Source organism: Zonotrichia albicollis, chromosome 1, assembly GCF_047830755.1.
Source record: "Zonotrichia albicollis isolate bZonAlb1 chromosome 1, bZonAlb1.hap1, whole genome shotgun sequence".
NCBI classification, from domain to species: Eukaryota; Metazoa; Chordata; class Aves; order Passeriformes; family Passerellidae; genus Zonotrichia; species Zonotrichia albicollis.
The window spans coordinates 12,625,160-12,644,160 of record NC_133819.1 but is presented as its reverse complement, the minus strand read 5'-3'; the positions used below and the strand labels follow the sequence as shown (position 1 = coordinate 12,644,160).

The 19,001-nt window shown below is 37.4% G+C and overlaps 1 long non-coding RNA gene across 3 annotated transcripts in view; it reads left to right on the top strand.

Annotated features, from left to right (window-relative positions):
• Window positions 1-1,589: 1,589 nt before the first annotated feature.
• The window catches only part of LOC113459985 (uncharacterized), an 81,538-nt gene continuing 64,126 nt past the window's right edge, over window positions 1,590-19,001 (top strand). The window contains exon 1 of one of the 3 annotated variants that reach the window (XR_003381604.2): window positions 1,590-1,872. This is a non-coding gene — a long non-coding RNA (uncharacterized LOC113459985). The remainder of the gene's footprint in view (window positions 1,873-19,001) is intronic. The other 2 variants (XR_003381605.2, XR_012583477.1) reach the window with 2 other exon arrangements.

Below are 19,001 nucleotides of genomic sequence, written 5' to 3'. Positions count from 1 at the left end.
GATCAGCAGGAGATTGCCTTAAGTCTGACTGATGTGAAGCTAGTGGTGAAGAAACATGTGCTATTTCCTAAGTTTTCCGAGGTCAAAAGTTCCCATTGTATTTTATAGTCTGGATATTTGAGGTTATTTCACCATTAAGATTCAGCAACTGTCACGAAAACCCCATGGAAGTCATCAGCATAATTTTGAAGAAGGCTTTCTACAACACAAGTGTTCCTTGGGCCTGCAGCTGACAAACTGCAGAGAGGAGAAGCTCAATGTGGCCAGTTTCAAATCGGATAAAAATCAGATGTTATCTTGCAAATCCCTTGTAAAGTCTTTTCCACTGTGCCAGGTTTATCTCTAGCACCACTGGTATGGATCTATCATTGATCATGAAAGCTGTAACTAAGTGGTGTCTTCTCACTCTGAAGAAGTGACAGAGTGTGAATTTATATTATTTTCTATTACCACTCATTCATTTCCTATACTGAAAACTGTGCCTCAGAGACTTTCCAGGAAAAGGGAAAGGGTATTTTCAGACCAGTTCACTACGGCTTCTCTGTGTAGTGGAAAGAGAGGGTACTGCACAGTTTTGTAGGGGAAGTCTCATAGTGGACTATTTTGCCAAATTAAAGCCCTGCAGGGAGCAAGGGATCATTTTCTATCATAGGATGATGATAGAAAAAAAGCTGTTGATGAATGAGAAAAAGGAAGATTAAAACAATACATTAGATCCCTTCATTTTTAAGCTAGATACAAAAATTTTGTGTTCCCAATGCTTTTCTTACACTGTAAACATCTTCAAGTTATCCCTTGAATACAGAGAATTCTGAGAACCAGATTCCCTCAAGATTTATACATCTTTTGTCAGAATGGAAATCTTTACTGCTGTAAACCATCCAGATCCTAAGAAACTGCTTTTTTCCCTCTCTTTTATTTTTTTGGCAAGATTACCAGATTTGTCAAAGGAGGAAGGAATGTATTAGTAAAAGAAGGGAGTGGGTGTGGTGGAGCAGAGTTCAAATCCAATAATTCTTTATTAGCACAGAGGCCATTAAAGAAAGTTCTTTCCTATAAATACCTTAACTTAACCCCCTTGAAATGGCAAGCCAGTTACACAGCTAAGAACAACTAAATCATAATAGCAATGGATGACTTTATATAGCTGAGTTAATTTTTGTTATACTGAAGGAGTCTAAAGCTGCCATTACTAGAGGTAAAACATTGTCTGTAAATTAGCAAATTTATAATTGGTTTATTTTCTCTCTTATTATTAATATTTAATGGGAGACAATTGACAAAAAATTTTAAAAAAATAACTGTTCTGAATTACATTCTCTCAGATCTTTGCTTAATTTAAATCCCTTTTTGCTCTCAAAATCTAGAAGAATGCTTTTATTTGGTTGCCTCTAGGTTGAATACAATGTTATAACAAAATTTATGTTCTCCAGAAAACAGTAATGATATTTTTTGAAGAACAGTTCTTCCTTTCTTCCAAAATATGCATGAAAATTGAATGAGCAGAAAATGCATATTTGTTGGTGCTTTGCTCTGTCTATCCCATACTTTGTAAAGGATCATCTGATGGTCGGCTTAGATGTTAATATGCCTGGTGTTTTTAAATGATTCCTTTTAACTGATTCATTTGCCAGGAAGTTTGGCATTTGGCAAAAATGACTCAGAAAATGAAAGACCATCAATATTTTCTCTATGGCAGCAAGTGAGTAGAGGTAGGTGTAGACAAAGATTTCAGCTGTTGATTGGGTATTGCACAATCTGAAGATCTGCATGATTCAGGAGACAGAGGCAGAAAAGGGAACGTGCCTGCAGTCTGATATCCAGGGGTTGCTGCTTTTTGCTCTGGAGTCTCTGCACCCTGCTGAACCTCAGGTAGGAGAAAATCCACACATTTTCTCTGGCTTTCGTTCTAATTTAAATGGATTGGTGCATAATTTCAACATGTGTCACTTTTCTTCCTCTTGTGGTTTCAACTTTCCCTACTCAGTCTTCTTTCACTACTGGGCCTCCATGTATACAAGCTGCATTTATAACCATGCACATCCATGAGTTACACAGAAGAAGAAATGTCTTTCTTCCCTTGCCCTCTTCCTTCCCCATCTCTGTGATCTTATTCAACCAAATGAGTCTCTGTCACTCCCTGCCTTCTTTCTTACCTCTCCTCTCCTTTCATGAAGGATCATGTGTGCAATTACAGGGTTTGCCTTCCCAGTTCCTGCATCAAAGAGAAGATCTAAATGATGCTGCTGGGCCCAACTGGACACAGGGCATAGCAAATTGGCCCTTGGTGGATAATAATGGTTCACTGAGTGTGAACCAGAACTTGCCTGTGATTTCACATCATTCCAACAAGTTCTTGCTAACTTTATTTGCTGCCTTCTGTCACTAAACCCTTGTAAACAGATTTGGGTCCAGTATTTTTTGATATCTTGATATCATCCTCTGGACAGGATCTTGTGTCTGTTGTCAAAGCTGACAGAGACTGTGGCTGTGGCTGAGATGTGTTGATGATGTTTTGGCTGCCTTTCAAGAAAGCACAGATGCTCTGAACACCTTTCTAGAATTTTTAAGCAGTCAAATGTCTTCCCATTAAAATGTACAAAGGCAATGGAGAAATAAAGCTTAATGTCTTTTTCTAAACAGATATGCCTATATGCTAATGGTCAGCTCCTAACGTGTTCTGGTTAGAAGTCTTGTACATAGGAATCAATGTATTCTATAAACACTAAAATTCATATCCTGACTGACAATATAAATACAGTAAAGACATTTGAACTAAAACAAAAGCCAACCAGCCAAAAAAAAAAAAAACCAAAAAATCCCAACAAAACAAAAAAGAAGACAAAGAAGCCCCAAATGCTCTTGCAATATCAGTTGTTTTGAATAAATTTTCTAACAGAAGCAGAAATATTTTGTCTTTTTTTCTATTATATAAAATAAGGAGAGATCTCATGTCTGATTTTGTTTTGGGCCTTTTTAAAATGTGCATATTATGTTTGCCAAGTGAAGAGACATCAATCTTTACTTTTTGAATGTGAAGGGAATATGGCCTTTTTTAATTTTAAAAACCATCTACTAGCATTTTTTAACAAAAGAGATTAAGGGCTGAAATCAATCTTATTTAGCAAAGCCTTAAGGAACCACAGAAACCATCTATCTTCTCTTTAACTGCTTGTCTGGTAATCTTCAAGCAAGAGTCTGTCTTTCACTTTACATGGAAATGAAGTTACAATTAGAAAAGTACTTCAATCATTTACTGCTATCCTTAAACTAAGCATGGGAATATTAGCATAGGTAAAAATAAGAACTGTCCCCAAACAGATTGTGAGGTCAAACTGAACTTGAGCCAATTATTTAGTGGGGTTTTTTTGTAATTTGAGATGACACACTGAATTACAGGGTGGAAAAAAAGCAATTCTTGGTGTAGTACCTAAAAAGTCAAAGTGTCCTGAAAATAGCAGCTTTGGTGAGGTTTACAACTAGAACCACAGGAAATATTAAGCAAAAAAAAAAAAAATACTGACATGCCTCACTTCACCTAACTGCAGAATCTGGCTGTTTGGGCAGGTTTTTACATGTTTGGTCTTTTTAACACCAATCCAGGGTCTGGAAGCCCATGGGCCTTTCTGGTTGGATTCCCAGCTGGTCTCCACCTTTGCCACAACCCTGATCCCTCTGAACATTCCAGAGCTGTGTCTGACCTGGAACACTGTCTAGGCTTTGCTCACAAACCTGCAGGAGGCATTTTGACACCAATCAGTAGATAGTGCTTCCTGCCTAAACACTTTGCTTCCCAGTGGAAGGACTTGTCCTATCAGCATCTTCCCCGATGGAGGTGATGGAGGAAGAGTTCCTAAAGGTAAATCTTTCTGCACTGCAGCTCCTGAACTCTGATGGGCAAAGGGGAGCAGGATGGGCAGGGCTTGCATCTGCATGGAGTGAGGCATCATAAGGATATTCCAGGGGTAAGCCAGCCCGTGCAATTTCCTGAGGAATTCATGCCTTGAGGCAGCAGTTCCTATGAGCAGGGTTCATGGCCAGCATCTGTGCAGGAGAATTGGCCACTGCTGTGGCTCAGCAGCCCTTTTTCAGCCCTAGAAGCTGAAAAATGCTGCAGACCCTGAATTGCTGTTAGTCCCAGGAACAGTCCACACCAAAGCAGGGGAACAGCCTTGTAGCCAGGTTAGTTATCAGCTTATCTACAGCCTGAAGAGAGATACTATATGTGGTGATACCTTCTTGTCTTGTTCAACAAACTGAATGCATGTCTTGCTTTAGCTCCTTCAGTGTGGTTTTCTTCCTCTCTAAGAGCTCCCTGACTTCTTCCAAAGTCAGAATGGTAACTTCATACATTCATTTTCCATGCCTTCCTGGCAGAGAGGCTGTTAGTCCTTTCAAAAACATTTCAATACCAAACTCACCTGCCCAATTCATTTACAGTTTTGTGAGTTTTATGATTATTATTATTTTAAAGAAGGATCAATTTTTTGTTTATTATTTTCTTTCTTTTAGTCTCACTCTGATCTTACCTCAGGGCCAATGATTGAAGGTACTGGCACCAGGCAGCAGCGCTTTAGGAAGCAATAGGCACTGGCTTTCAGATTTAGAGTCAGGCTTAGAAATGTGAATATGGAGTGGTGCAGCAGTAGTGGAGATCCTGCAGCTGTGGTTTAGGTTGTAACAAAGTCTTTTTGCAGACATTTCCATCAATTGTAGCTGAGCACAGAAGAATCCCAACTCCTCCTGGGGATGTGAAGCTGAGGAAAGCCTGGCCGAACACCTTAACTCAACTAATCTTTCCTTCTTTCTTTTATCCTGGTTTCTTATTTATTTTCTGGCAGGCATCAGCACTCCTGGGAAAATGTTCCTTGTATGTAATAAAAATAAGATTACTTTCATGTAGCTTTTGATTGCCAATGTTTTTCCAGCTTTCAAAGAGCCCTACTTCCATATCCTTTGCAGGGAAGTGTATTATTGTTATACAGTTTGGTTTAACTTCATGATTCCTAGCAAACATTATTAGTGTTTTCTTTGTTAAAGGAAATAGAATAAGTGCATGTCTTTAAGCTACAACGTTTCTCAGTTGCCAGTAGAATCTATGCAGAATGACAGCCAAAATAAAGAGGTAACACCAGAATTACTCAGTTATGTAGCTTTTTAACATATGAAGCAATTAATGGGTTTCATGTTTTTTGTTCCTGAAAGTTTCCTATAAAATTATGATACACAACCTTGGAATAGTTTATGCTAGGAAATTATAATTAATTTAAAATGTTAAATTTATCTCAGTTAGGAATAATCCATTTAGTTCTATCATACAGTTTTAGATACTCCAAAAGGGACAATATATGCAACTGGTTTCATAAATCCATGCTTTAGTAGCAGCAACAAAGGGACAGAACTTCTGTTTGCCCTAATAAATCAAAGTCATATCACTGGCTCACTACTGCTCAGTCACATAACTGGCAATAATTGTTGCTGTTTTTCATGTGGCTGTGAGATCCACAGGAAGATTCTAAAATGAAAGTTCATGACTCTGCAGCGAGACCATGATTAAATTAGGTCAGCTCCTTGAGCTAAATGAGAGCTTCTTTTGTTTCGCTGAGGATACTTCTTAAAAATAGGAAATGACATAACTAAGTATAATTCATTAAACTCATAAATATGCATAACAGTATCTAGGCATAAATCCATAATTCTGCTGCTGAAATATTTGTAATAGCTAAACTTCAAGGAGACAATAAGACATTGTAAGACATAGTCAATTGTTCTGGAGTGAGAGAAGGTCTGAGTATATAGCTTGTCTAAAATTGTACAAATTTATGGAGTTTGAAAATGTTATCGAGAATACAACAATTGTTATGTTACATTCTCAGTATTTCAATCACTGGTGGAAAATGGCTTTAACTGGCTCTAACACCAGACCACATTCTAGCCAAGAATAATAGGTAACCCATGTTAGCTGGATATTTATCAGAGATGTTGAAGCCATTTTTTCCCAATGCTGCCTTTCTTAACTCAGGAGAAATCTAAAACTTGGGTGTCTCAGGCAATAAATCCAGCTATATAAATAAAGCACTAAATCCCCTAAATTCCAGTCTTTGGTTCTTTCTTTGAGCAGATAACTTCATGGCTAAACGTTTCAGTTGCTTTCTTGTGAAGAATGACTGTAATTGGTTTTATAAATTCTTGTCTAGTAATCAGTCCATTCTCTTGTTGAATACACGTTTCAAAATCATTTCCCATGCTCCAGCAAAATTTACCAAAAATACAGACTTAACTGCAAGCAGCCCAGGAGATTAACGATGATCTGCCTTTACTGCTCATCCTCCTCAAACCTCAGAAAAGCCCCTGGCACTTTAGTGTGTTAACATTTACCAAAGGAAGAGATAGAACAGACTCTTAAGGAAAGTGTACTTTACTAATGCTAATTAGAGACAGAAATTATTTTGGATCTAGCTACAACTGAGCCAGTAGACTAAGTCTACATGTATTGTGAAACGGAGTTATGGGATTTATATATGTTACTAAAAAGTTATATTGATTTTGAATTTTAAGGAAATTATTCAGAATACTTGGTCCCTTTAACTTTCTTGAGACAACAGACACTTTTTGGGTATGTCATCTACAAGAAATGTTGAAATTCTGATGAGGTCTGCATGTGCAGAAGACCACTTTTCAAAGTGCTATACCTATTAGTCATTCAACTACCAATAAAAAGCAGATTAAAATTATATTAGGAATACAAAATGGGCTAGAGATGATAAAACTGAATACAATGAAATATATAACAATAAATTCCTTGAGAATATTGTTATGATTAGTAATGTCAACCATGAACAAACTGTTTCAGAGACATTTCCTAACAAGGTTCTCTCAGTAGCTATTAAGAGCTCAGTAAGGAATTTTTCTTGTTCCATTTCCAAAGACTCTGTCACTCAGTTATGGCTGATCAGTGCTATGGCCCACAAAACTTGCAATGAGCTTCACCCTGGAGAAAAAAAAATCAACAACACAATAAATAAAAATAAATATCGTATTTTTGATACTGCAGGATCAGTCTGAAACCTACTAAAATAATCAGCTTGAAGATACTCAGTCAATATCAAAAGTGATACATTACAACCCATGCTACTGTAAAGTCAGCTAGGATTGACAGTTGCAGAAAAAATAGGGCATTTTCAATGAAATTAAGAACTTAAAAAGTTGTTAAGAGATATCCAAAAGACCTTTCTAAGCTGCATGGAATTTATCATAATGATTAGTCTTTTTCCACAAAGAAAGTTCTGTTTTTCTAAGATATATATTATTCCTCTGTCAAGTTTTAAAATCTATATGGAATGGGACAAATCCTTATTTGTAACTGATGAGTAACATTCAGATTGTCCTCTTACTTTTTAAAACTAGAGAAACTCACAATACCTTTAATTCCCTGATTTCTTAGCTGCATTTTGTTTTTGTAAAGTAAGACTTCCTTTTCTGATTCACTCTTCTTCCATACAAATAAATGAGGAGTATCTACTTTATTTCCCCCAAATTAACACTTTTCTTATGACATTTTATTTGGACAGTTTAGCACCATGGCATAAATCACCAAACATATCAATAAACACATAAATAAGAAAGAAATGTAAGAAATTTTTTTTTATTTGCCATCTCACACCATGGAAACAGAGTGGAACTTATTGTTTTCTATACCAGTAAATTCTTTCTGGTGCTCATTACATTTGAAGTACTTTTTTTCACCCAGTTTTTCCTCAGCATTCCAAGTTTAGCTCAAACATCACTTCTCTCTGTGGATAAATTTGGAAAGTGTCCAGATTGAACAGCAGAGTGGGTGGACTATTACAACTGAAAATCATTGCTTGAACTGATCCTGGCATTTTAGTTTGCTCCATGATTAAATTCAGAATGAAGACCTTAAAAGCCAAGCAAGTTGTGAGGAGAAAATAAAGTCTGGAGGGAAATGTCCATAGTGTAAAAGACCAGTCAGTGGAATGAATCTATGAATTTGGGATCATATTTCAGAGTCTGGACAACTTTTATGTAGGCTCAATATATTTCTGAGCTTATTCTGGCTGTTCTTGTTTGAACCCAGAACCTCTTCTAGCCAGGTGCAGGTTTGTGTCAAATCAGGACAGTTTGCTGGTGCACATATGTGTACATGTAGGAGCACTAACTAGGTCTGTGCTTCAAAGGAAAAGTCCCTTGTATTAAAAGTAATTCAATTTTGAAAATGACAAGTTTACTAATGGAAAAAAAAAAAAAAAAAAAAACCTCCAAAACCTTAACATTATAAATTCCCAATTAAGTAAACACAGCAATACTGGACATATGGAATCCCACTTACACTTGACTGTTCTAATCCCTGGAGTACAGAATTGCATTCCTTCTGCATTTTCTCTCTGTGTACAGAATTTTGAATCATATTCAGTACTGTAGGGAAAGAACAAAACTGAGAGCTGGAGAGCAACCAACAGCCTGAGTTAGGGAGTACATTGCTGTAAAACACTCCTCAGGCAAGTAGGGTATATAATTCCCCTCTCTGACTGTGGCCTGAACTGAGTCTTGCAATGCTCTGACCACGAGGTTAGCACGGACAAGAGAAGGGCACCTCTTTGTCCTACAGTGAAATCATTAGAGGCAGGCTGGCTTATCAGGATGAAAGCCTCAGCTGTGTCATTTGGAACAGTGTCTGCTCCAGCACTTGTGGCAACTGAGAGGTGTTTGTTAAAGCTCCTGTTTGCCCTAGGTCCAGGCTGGTTTTTGCTGAAGTCTCCTGTTGTACTGAGCATCCAGACTACTTTGCTTTATAAAAAAGCTATTTATGAAGCCAGGTTCAGACTACCACTTCATGACCCAGCACTTGATTTTTTGATTGGGTAGTGCAGAGGCTGCAGTCTGAATCCAGCTCTGATGACCTTCTGTTATAGAAAAGTCCCTGAACATGTGTAGCAAATCAAGTCCCAATTCTCTTACTGCACTCAGTGTAAGGACTCCGTGGCTGCAGGGAGAGCCTAAACAGACCACAGGAGGATTCATAATTATTATTATTGCCATTATTGCTTCCCATCTGTATTCATTAGCACACCTTGTAAAAATCAACTCAACCTTCTGTCAGCTTTGTGCTGCAACTGTACAGGTTGGTATGAAGCATTTGATATCTTACTGCAGCCAGCCTGCCTTCCTCAAAGCCTTCAGCTGAGTTTCCTTGTCTCTCCTTGTCTCCTTGACACTGCCACCTCCTCACATAAAACCTGGCACAAGCTTTGAATTTCAGAGCAAGACTGGACTCTGGTTTTTGGATTCTGATTACAGAAACCTCCCATAATTAGAGTGTGTTCATGCTTGCCACTATATAAAACTCTCATATAAGAACTCTTCTGTCTCTTCAAAGTTTGGCCTATTTTGGAACCTTCCATCTGATATCACGTGATATTCTGGATATGTAATTAGTGGATCAAGAAACAATGGAGACAGTGTTTCTGCCAAAAATTCTACAGATTGAGACTGAATCAATCTGGTATAAACAACACTTAATATTAGTCAGTTCAGTATCATCAGTTCCTTTAGCTTTATTTAATGTACAGATGCAGGTGCCCTACATAATTTGTTTTAGACTGGATTCTTAGTCTTTAGACTTTGGAAGACTGAATTCCTTTTCTTTTTCTTCTTCATGATGTCAATAGCTGGCATTGTGAAATATAACTTACAAGATTAGGTTTTAAAAAGTAGGTTTTAAAAGAACACATCGCTGGTCCTTATAATTATTTATTATAGTCATTTTAGGCCATATTTGCCTTATTCATTGTTCTCAGTTTACAAAAAGTACATTCCTACGGATCTCTGTGGGAAAGTGCCATTTATGAATAGTCATGGACACAAAGCAGTAAAGAAAGGCTGTAAGGAGTAAAGGAAATAGACTAGTCACAAACACAGTGAAATTTCCCTATCCTGTAAAGTTTTTCAGTGTTAATCCAGAGATATATTTTAACCTAAATCCCATCTATATGCATGCAAGTGGGCTGGAAATTTGATTGAAGATTCTTATTGATTAAAGGACATTTAGAGAAGACCTTCATTTCTGGTAACATGTACTATATATCCTGCACAGACGTTAATTTATGCAGTAATTTTTTTAGTAACTGAAGAAACAATAGCATTTGTAGGACTTTCTTGAGTTTATTGACTTCCAATAAAATTTTGTGACAGAGAAACCTCAGAAAATATCATGTTCAAATACATATAAATGATTATGAATCATTTACATTCATTATATAAATTACACAAACATTGAAATAATTATTTCACTTTGTGAATGAAAGCATATTTCTTTATATTTTTTTCCTTTTAACATTATGTACAGCTGGCACAGTAATATGATGTTTAATTTGCTGCTCAGTTGCTGGGGATATTTTTTCTATTTTCATTTTTGTTAGCTCTTTTGCAGTACTCACAAGGTGGTAGGCATGTAACAAATGTCTTGGAACAAACAACAGAAGAGATTAAGGAAACTGAATGAGAAATTTTAACTCTCTAAGCGATCAGGAGGAAAAAACAGGTGTGCATGTCAATCTATAAAGTCTTCTAAAATGCATCTGACATAATATTACATTGCATATGCTTCAGAAAAATGTGTGAGTTTTAAGGCAGGACAGAGGTAACTGGTAACAAAACATCAGCCATAAATAGTCTTATGTAGATCAGATGCCAAAATTCCTTAAACACTGCAAATGGCCAAAGGAACCTCAGGCACGGCAATCAGCTACATTCCCAATCTGGATAACATCAAAACTCGCCTCCAAGACTGGGTTATTTAATCTAGAATATTCTGTGAACCAATTAAAAAAAATCTTTCAGATGATTCTTAATCCCTGATGAAATATGAGTTACTTTCATGTCTGCTCTGCATGTCATCAGGAACCATACAGGTTGTTTTTTTTTTTCCTCTGCCTTAACCCTTTATTTATCATTTTATCAAAGCTCGGAAAAGAATGTGCAATTTTACTGGGGTTTTTTTATTGTTTTTGTTTCTCCTCATACCCAAAGTTGGGGAAGAGGGTAATCATTAATCAGCCCCTAAAGACTCTCTGGTTTAACTTCAAGTGAATTACAATATTCGTACTGCAATTCTCCAGCATTCCTTTAATTAAAAAAAAAAATAAAAAAACCAAAACAACAAGAAAAAAACCAAAACCAAACCAAGGTATTAACCCAAGAATCCAAGACAATAGTTACTATATTTCATATTGAAAAAGAATGTGGGTAATATACTAAAATTTGTCAATTTTGTCAGATGTATCTCCTGTTATTTTCAATAGTTTTGTGGCAGGCTTAAGATGAAAGATATAAGGCAGCTAGTAATGCCTGCATTGGGCTTTCAGCTTAATTTTAATGCTCATGTCAGGCAGTAACAGAAGATTACAAAGTTGATGAATTTTTCAGATCAAATCAATATTCTTAAAAAAAGCAGATAGAATTTTCAGTTTGTTGATCTTGGTAGTGAATTAAGAAGTAAAACATTTATGAAAACCTACGGGCACAGGTTTTTGCAAGGAAGAAACATGAAACTAAAAGACATTTTATGTAGTCACAAATATTCTGCACATAAAGCATGTAAAAAAGTACATTTAAAATGTTACTAAAGATGAAAAAGCAAGATTGAGACTTAGGATATTGCCAGAGTGAAGGTTGCCTGCACAGTCTGTCTCTATATTCATGAACTGTGACCAAATCATTAACTATCTGATCATATACTTCTTTTTTGATACTGTCTCTGCCTTATTAAACTCTTATGAAGGAAAGTGTTTCATTACTTGTTGCATTGTGTCATTCCCCATGCATATTAAAACCTTTGCTGAAAAGGTAATTATTAAATTCCTTCTTATACTCAGATCCAATAAGCTTCCCTATAGCATTTGATAATTCTTCATTTTCACAATGGCTCTCAGAAATAAATTAGATACATTATCCTAATTTTAAAGATGGTGCATAAAAAAGCTAAGGCCAGAAATAGCTGAGTTACTGCATGAGCACATTTAAATGGATTAGCTCACAGGTTAAGACACCAAACTGTGTTTTTCTTGAGGATATGTGTACTGAAGGTCTCACTTTATACACTGGAGATTTGTTTAATACAGTTGGTGGAATGCAGAGAGCTATTGACCTCACTCTAAAGGAGATATCCAGAAGTCAGCTTTATTGCCTAAGCATACAGGTGCACACAAAGCACTCTATGCTGCTGGGCAAATACTCTTCAGTTGCAAGGGGAGCTTTACCACCTAATTCATGCATTTGACTAAAGGTAGCTGCCTTCCTCAATGAAATGCTGAATCATGCCCTGAGTGTTGTCTAAAATCCATATTAAGTGATTGTATATATAGCAAATGTACAGTAAATGAATTGTCAGCCAGACTTTCAATAGCTGATGTATTTCAGGCCCTCAGACTGAAGCCTTCCCAGTACTTCAGTGCGAATGTCCATCACTGATTTGGCTTTGTGCACCAGACTGGAAAAGTTATTTAGTGGTGTGCAGTACTGTGTGAACACAGCATTCCTCACTACAGTGGTGCTTGTGAGCATCTGCATCTCAGGCACTGAACCTCATGCTGGATACACACAGAAAGAGTAACATCTAATACTCTATCCCATTCTTTATTCTCAAGTCCAGTTCATCACCAGATCTGCCCTGGATATGATCAAACAACTAAAGACTGAGCCATGACTGGAGTGGTTACAACTGAGTTGTTACCTCGTGCAGGTAACAACTGTGTCTGCCCCTAGAACACCTTTAAAAGTCTTTCACAGCAGCAATACATCACTTTTCTAGAGCATAATTTTTAATTCTCTTGGTTGGGGCATCTGGGAAGTGAAAGCCAGGTCAGCAGGGAGAAGGGAATCACTCTGCAAAATGCAGTGAAACAGCAACAGCTTGTGCAGGTGTGCAGATGGCTGCAGCATTTGTGCTAAGAATGGCTTTATTCTGTGGAGTGTAGGAGAGAAGAAAGCATGGCGTTATTGAAGATATTTTGCCTGAAAGTTTGATGAAGGATTCTGCTACCTATACTGGAAGACTTGAGCTCTATTTTATGATCTCAATGTCATATAAAAGTTGGCTGTTTTGCTGAGTGTAGTGGTCAACAAAACAATCTCCCACAGCACAACATTATAGATGATATTAAAGCAAAAGACCAAACATTTGCTGAGACTGTGGGCATTCAGTAAAATTACCTGTCCCCAAAGCCACTTATGACTGCAAAGCATTTCTCCTTTTAGAGATAAAATCAAGAAAATGAAACATTCCTGAAATATATTACAGGATTAAAGCACTTAAATGAGCTTTGCCAGTTTTGAGGGAGTTTAAGAGATGCATTAAGAGAATTTTTAGTAAGTATGGTGCAAAACAATTCAATCCAAAAGCAGTCTTTGATAGAAACAGAATTGACCCCAAAATGTGAAGGAGATATGGCAGTTTCAAAGGTGCCAGAGAGTTGTGATACTTCATTAAGTTTATACAACAAATAAATTAGATAGTCTCAGAAAGCACAGCACAGAGAACTGAAAGATTAGATGCCTCCAGTGGAAAAAAAATCTCTTGACGCTAATAATTGGTGGTTCAAAGACAAGTCCTAAGGAACTGGAAATAACATACACATTCAGAAAGCGTTTGGGTCAGTGTAAAAAGTAAAACTACCATCTCATAAGGCAATTATAAAGAGTATCTGGTTCACCATCTTGCAAACAACCTGTTCAAGACTGCGTGGGATAAAGTATCGTCTCTAATCCAGTTACTTTAGACATTTTAAAAATAAATTAATAATGTTTAAAACGTAGCCTGAAAAGGGTTCTGTTGTTTCTGTCCTTCAAAAGCAGAATTGCAAAGACCTTGGCACTTCTAAGAATGTATACAAAGGAAATTCTTACTCTCCTGGGTGTTATTCTGAAGACATTAAGGGATAACTGTAAACAGCTTATGCTAATGCCCTGTTTGCAATACAGTGGCCTTGTATTCCTCAATAAAGAGTGTCTGAAAGAAATTCAGCTGGACTGGCCAAGTGTAAAGCATGCAGGCTCCAAAAATAATTATGAACTGTTGCCCAAAGCAAAAATTAACTGAACTTTTGGGCAGCTGATATTTTTCTGAGATGATACCCAGAATTTTAAAACGTATGAGTGCAAAAGGTTGTAAGTGCATGACACAGTTGTAATTGTTGTAATTGCTTCAAGCAATTACTTAGCTTCAAGTTTCTGCTAAGCCTGTTCCAGTACCTTTGTTTGCCGGACAGCCAAATATAGAAGGGGAACACCACCACTTTCCTGTCCCTGTTAGCCTTTTCTCCGAGGTCTAGTGAGATAAAGGGAAACTGCAGTAGTAGCAGTAATAGAACAGCATCAGGAATGTGGTGGTTCACATTCTGATTATTGAGGAATGCATGGTGTGCTTCAACAGACTAGCAGATATCTGTCTCTGCTGGTTAGGAAGCATTTCCAAAGGGAAATGGTCCATAGGGATCATAGTGGTTAAAGCCTGTTGGAAAATGGATACTAGAAGCAGCAAGCAGGACCTGACAGCTCTGCCAGCTGAACAGACCAATGTTCTGAATGGCACAGCTGCCCTTTGATGTAAGCTGTCACTGCTGGTTTTCATGGCACACCTGCTCCTCACTGTTACTCAGACAGTATGTGAGTGTGGAGGAGGTGGTGCTGAACTCCTTTATTGCATGTTAAGGTGAAGTCGAGTTGAATGCAAAGGATGAAAATTGGCAGTGCTTCAGTAAAACAACTGTTTTTGATGTTTCTCAGTAAACAAAATTAAGATATCTGGTGAATTCACTTGCTGAAGCTAGGTGCTCTATTTTGAGAATGCCAGTTAACTTATCACTTTACAATAGTTTCAGCAGTTTCACAGTTGCAAGTCCCAAACACTTTGCACTTAGATATCTGATCCCTATATAAGCTCTCTACAGATATTTTTTTAATCTCCAAGGTTCTCAAATAAATAAATAAGATTAGAGTACAATCATCCATAAAGGTGGGATAGATCAAACTGAGACAATAAGCACTGGAGGAAAGGGCAAAGATTCTTGCTTAGTACCCTTTTCTTTTTAAAAGAGGACAAACATAAGTAAGGCAGGCAGAGTCACAGATTTATTGGTTGAGTAGAAATATTTGATATCTTGATAGCTAGTCATTGCTGCTTAGTTGTCCCATAACAAAACACCTTCCTATTTATGATAGAACTGATTTTTTCATCTGTTTTTACAAGATTCTCTCAATCACTTTGAAATATTTTAATCCCTGGATTTTTTTAAATTACTATAAGAAGCATATTATTTCAATATTTCATAACTGTCCTCTGACATAAGTCAGTAATGATTATTACATAAATAAAGTCGAGTTTACAAGGCAGTTGTATGTAATATATTGTTATGAAACCTGTTACTAATACCAGAATGAGAATGATTTCCAGACATACACGGTATAGCTGATATAATAACTCTACAATTCCCACATACTGGGGTTTATCTCAGACCACCTAAATCAATGGTAAGAATTTACTCCCAAAGGCTTTGGATCAGGACCTGTAGGGAATTACAACAATTTTTGATTCTGTCTTTTATTTAAAACTCTGAAAAAACTTAGGTAAAAATAAACAGTGCACCAGGAATGTTTCTCTGGCTGGGAGGCAGCAACCACTGCACATCTGACATCTTAGGCCAGAATTTTCAAGGCAGGATTTCACAATATCTGGGTGATGCAGATGTTTGAATCAGCAGCTCCTTCAGCAAGACAGATTTTATTACTGTAATGATATACTATGATATTACTTAACAACCACAGTCAGGAAGTAATATATCTCACAGCACAAGCCATTGTACATAAAAATTGTCCTTCCCTCATAGTGCTTAAAATATTCAAAATAAAGCAGCACAACAATTGGGTGTGGGAAAAATGAGGAAATGTAGGGAAATATTGTTCACTTGATGGTATCGCATCTCTGGCCTTATTTAAGGCAAATTCTCTGGTTTTATGACAAAGGAAAATTTCCAGGAAAGGAATAGAAAGATGACAGTGAAAAGACATTGCAAGTTATTTCAAAGAGTTATTAGCACTGTGAGCAGCAACATCAACGAAGCCTGAAGGTGATTTCTTAAAAATCTAACCAGGTGACAAGAGAGGCTAGCACCTCCCCTTACCAGTTAGGGAGAGCAATTGAACCTAACTCTAGTGAACACGGCAGTTTAAAATGCTGGATTATTCATAATTCTGAAGCTAAAAAAAGCAGTCATTAACACTTCTGTGCTTGCACTCCAGCTATGTCTAATTTTTGTGAAATATGTGAAATTTTTGTCAATTAAAAACTTAGTAGTTCTACATGCAGAGCTAGATGAATTCAAACTCATATTAATATTCCAGGAGATGGACACACAGCAATGTAATGAAAAATGGGATTATTTCACACAGAGCTAGCCATGAATAAAAAGCCCTTCCAAGTACAATATGAGCAGGCATGCTGTTAGGATGCCAGTTGGCTTCATCATATGGAGATATTGCTGCCTTTAGTGTCTGTTTCTCCACAGACTGACACAATAAACTGAGGCTCCAAAAAGCTAAGGGCTTCTTAACTGCTCATTGACAATAAATAGTGGTCTCCAAGTACTCTTTCAGATGTCATTATGCTCTAGCATGTCAGTGATCCATGGATAATAAGAGCATCTCATGTAAATCTCTGGGGGGTGTTCTGCTAGCTTGTTAGGTTCTCATATAAATTTAATAATAGATTTATTTCATTTCCCTTTTGAGAAATTAAAATGGCTTGAAATGCCTTCGATATAGCCACAAAAGCAAAATTATCTCCCTTGTTTCATAGTGATGTGTTTCAGTTCTGCAGCCCATTTTCCTCTGATTCCCCTCTAATTCAGAAGGCAGCATGTTCCACCCCTATTTTACCATCCAGCTCAGCTCACAGGGTTCCTGTTCTTCCAGTCAGGGTTTTCAATCCTTTTTTCACCTGCTCCTCACTGGAGGTTCTGGCACCACACGGTGCAGGGAGCAGGGCTCTGTCTCTGGGGATGGCAGGGATTTATCACAGCTCTGCTGGCATTAGCTTTTAGGAGACGGTTTCCCCACTTGCAGGACTTCCAACTAGAGGAGAAAAATCTTTCTTGACACTCAGCAAAGACATTAATACCTTTCATTACACACCCTTTCACTGCTGCCCACAACTTTTGAGATTGTTTTTCCCCTTTTGTCCCCTTGTTTTCGTGAGGACAGATTGGTGCGCAAGCTTTGAAGCTGTGTTCAATTCAAAAATCACTCTTGTTCTAATCTTCGCTGCAGTGTTGTTCTTGCCTCTCTGCTGGGGCTCCTCTCCATTCTCTGCAGCACAGTCCTTCCTGTCTTCTCGGGCTCCTCTTGGGCTCTCGACCCACCCCTATTTATTTCAGCTACCTTCACGAGCTACAGCTGCTGCCCAACTAAGGACCCTGCAGCTGCAGCTCGTTTGGAGCAACTCAGACCCACACAGGTCTTACAATACAACATATATTCAGGCCCCCACATTTCCCCCCTTTTCTTTTAACAATTATACAATTACAATATACATACAGTCCCAGCTCTCATGCTGCCACATCTCTCGGCTGTCTTAGATACATACATAGAATATATACATATCCCTATACAGTCCCAGCTCTCAGGCTGCCACAGCTCTCAGCTGTCTTTAGATGTTCCAAGGCTCTTTTCTTTAAAGGCCATATTCTTCCAGCTTTCTGCTGCTACAGCTCCTTAATTCAAAGGCCGTATTATATTCTACAGTCCCAGCTCTCAGGCTGCCACAGCTCTCAGCTGTCCTATCTTCTATAGTCCCAGCTCTCTGGCTGATATTCCAAAGTCCCAGCTCTCAGGCTGCCACAGCTCTCGGCTGTCCAGGGGATTCCATACCTTCTTTCAATGTTTGGTTGTGTGTTCTTCCTCACACAGGGTCACCAGCTGTTGTAATCTTCGCTGCAGTGTTGTTCTTGCCTCTCTGCTGGGGCTCTTCTCCATTCTCTGCAGCACAGTCCTTCCTGTCTTCTCAGGGGCTCCTCTTAGGCTCTCGACCCACCCCTATTTATTTCAGCTACCTTCACGAGCTACAGTTGCTGCCAACTAAGGACTCTGCAGCTGCAGCTCGTTTGGAGCAACTCAGACCCACACAGGTCTTACAATACAACATATATTCAGGCCCCCACACACTCTCATTTTTCTTCCATTAATATTAGGACTTCAGAATGAAAATGTAAAGATCAGCTAGGAATACGTGATATATACAAGAAAGAACACATCAAGCCCTTCAATTTGAGCAATTACTAAAGTTCCTATTATGCTTATAGAAAGGTATCTGTTCCATTTCATAGTTATTCAATGCAGTTCATTACTATTAAAAGCTCTATATTATCTATAATGACTTTGTTTCAGTGCCTTTAACTGACCTTGAAATATTTGATTGTGAGTCAACTGCCTTTTTGAAAATAATCCCTATCACCCCCACCACAAGTAAGAGCTGCACATGCCCCAGACATGCTGAATTTGATTATGCAAAAATTGACTGACTGGCAGAGGTTTTGTCAACATGCAGAAATTTAGATTATTAAAAAAGCTTTAAAGATTCTTTGTTCTTCAAATTATTGAATGATACTTTTTTGAAAATTTTAAAAATTTCATAGAGCTTGGATCTAAATGGCCATTTTCACTCCTGAACAATTCAGATTGCTATTTTTTTGGAAAAAAAATGACAATAAGAGTCTAAATTTTAAGAAATATTGTGATCAAGAAGATTACATTTTTCTTTTTAACTTAAATTAATAAGAAAAAAATTGTCATTTGAGGCCTCTAAAATTTAAATAAAATTAACTTCCTTTTAAATTTCATTTCTAAAGGAAAGATTTGTGTTTCAAACAATTGTGAGTAGATATAGCTACATTACAGCCTCACTAGGAATTGTCATAACAATACCAGCTATA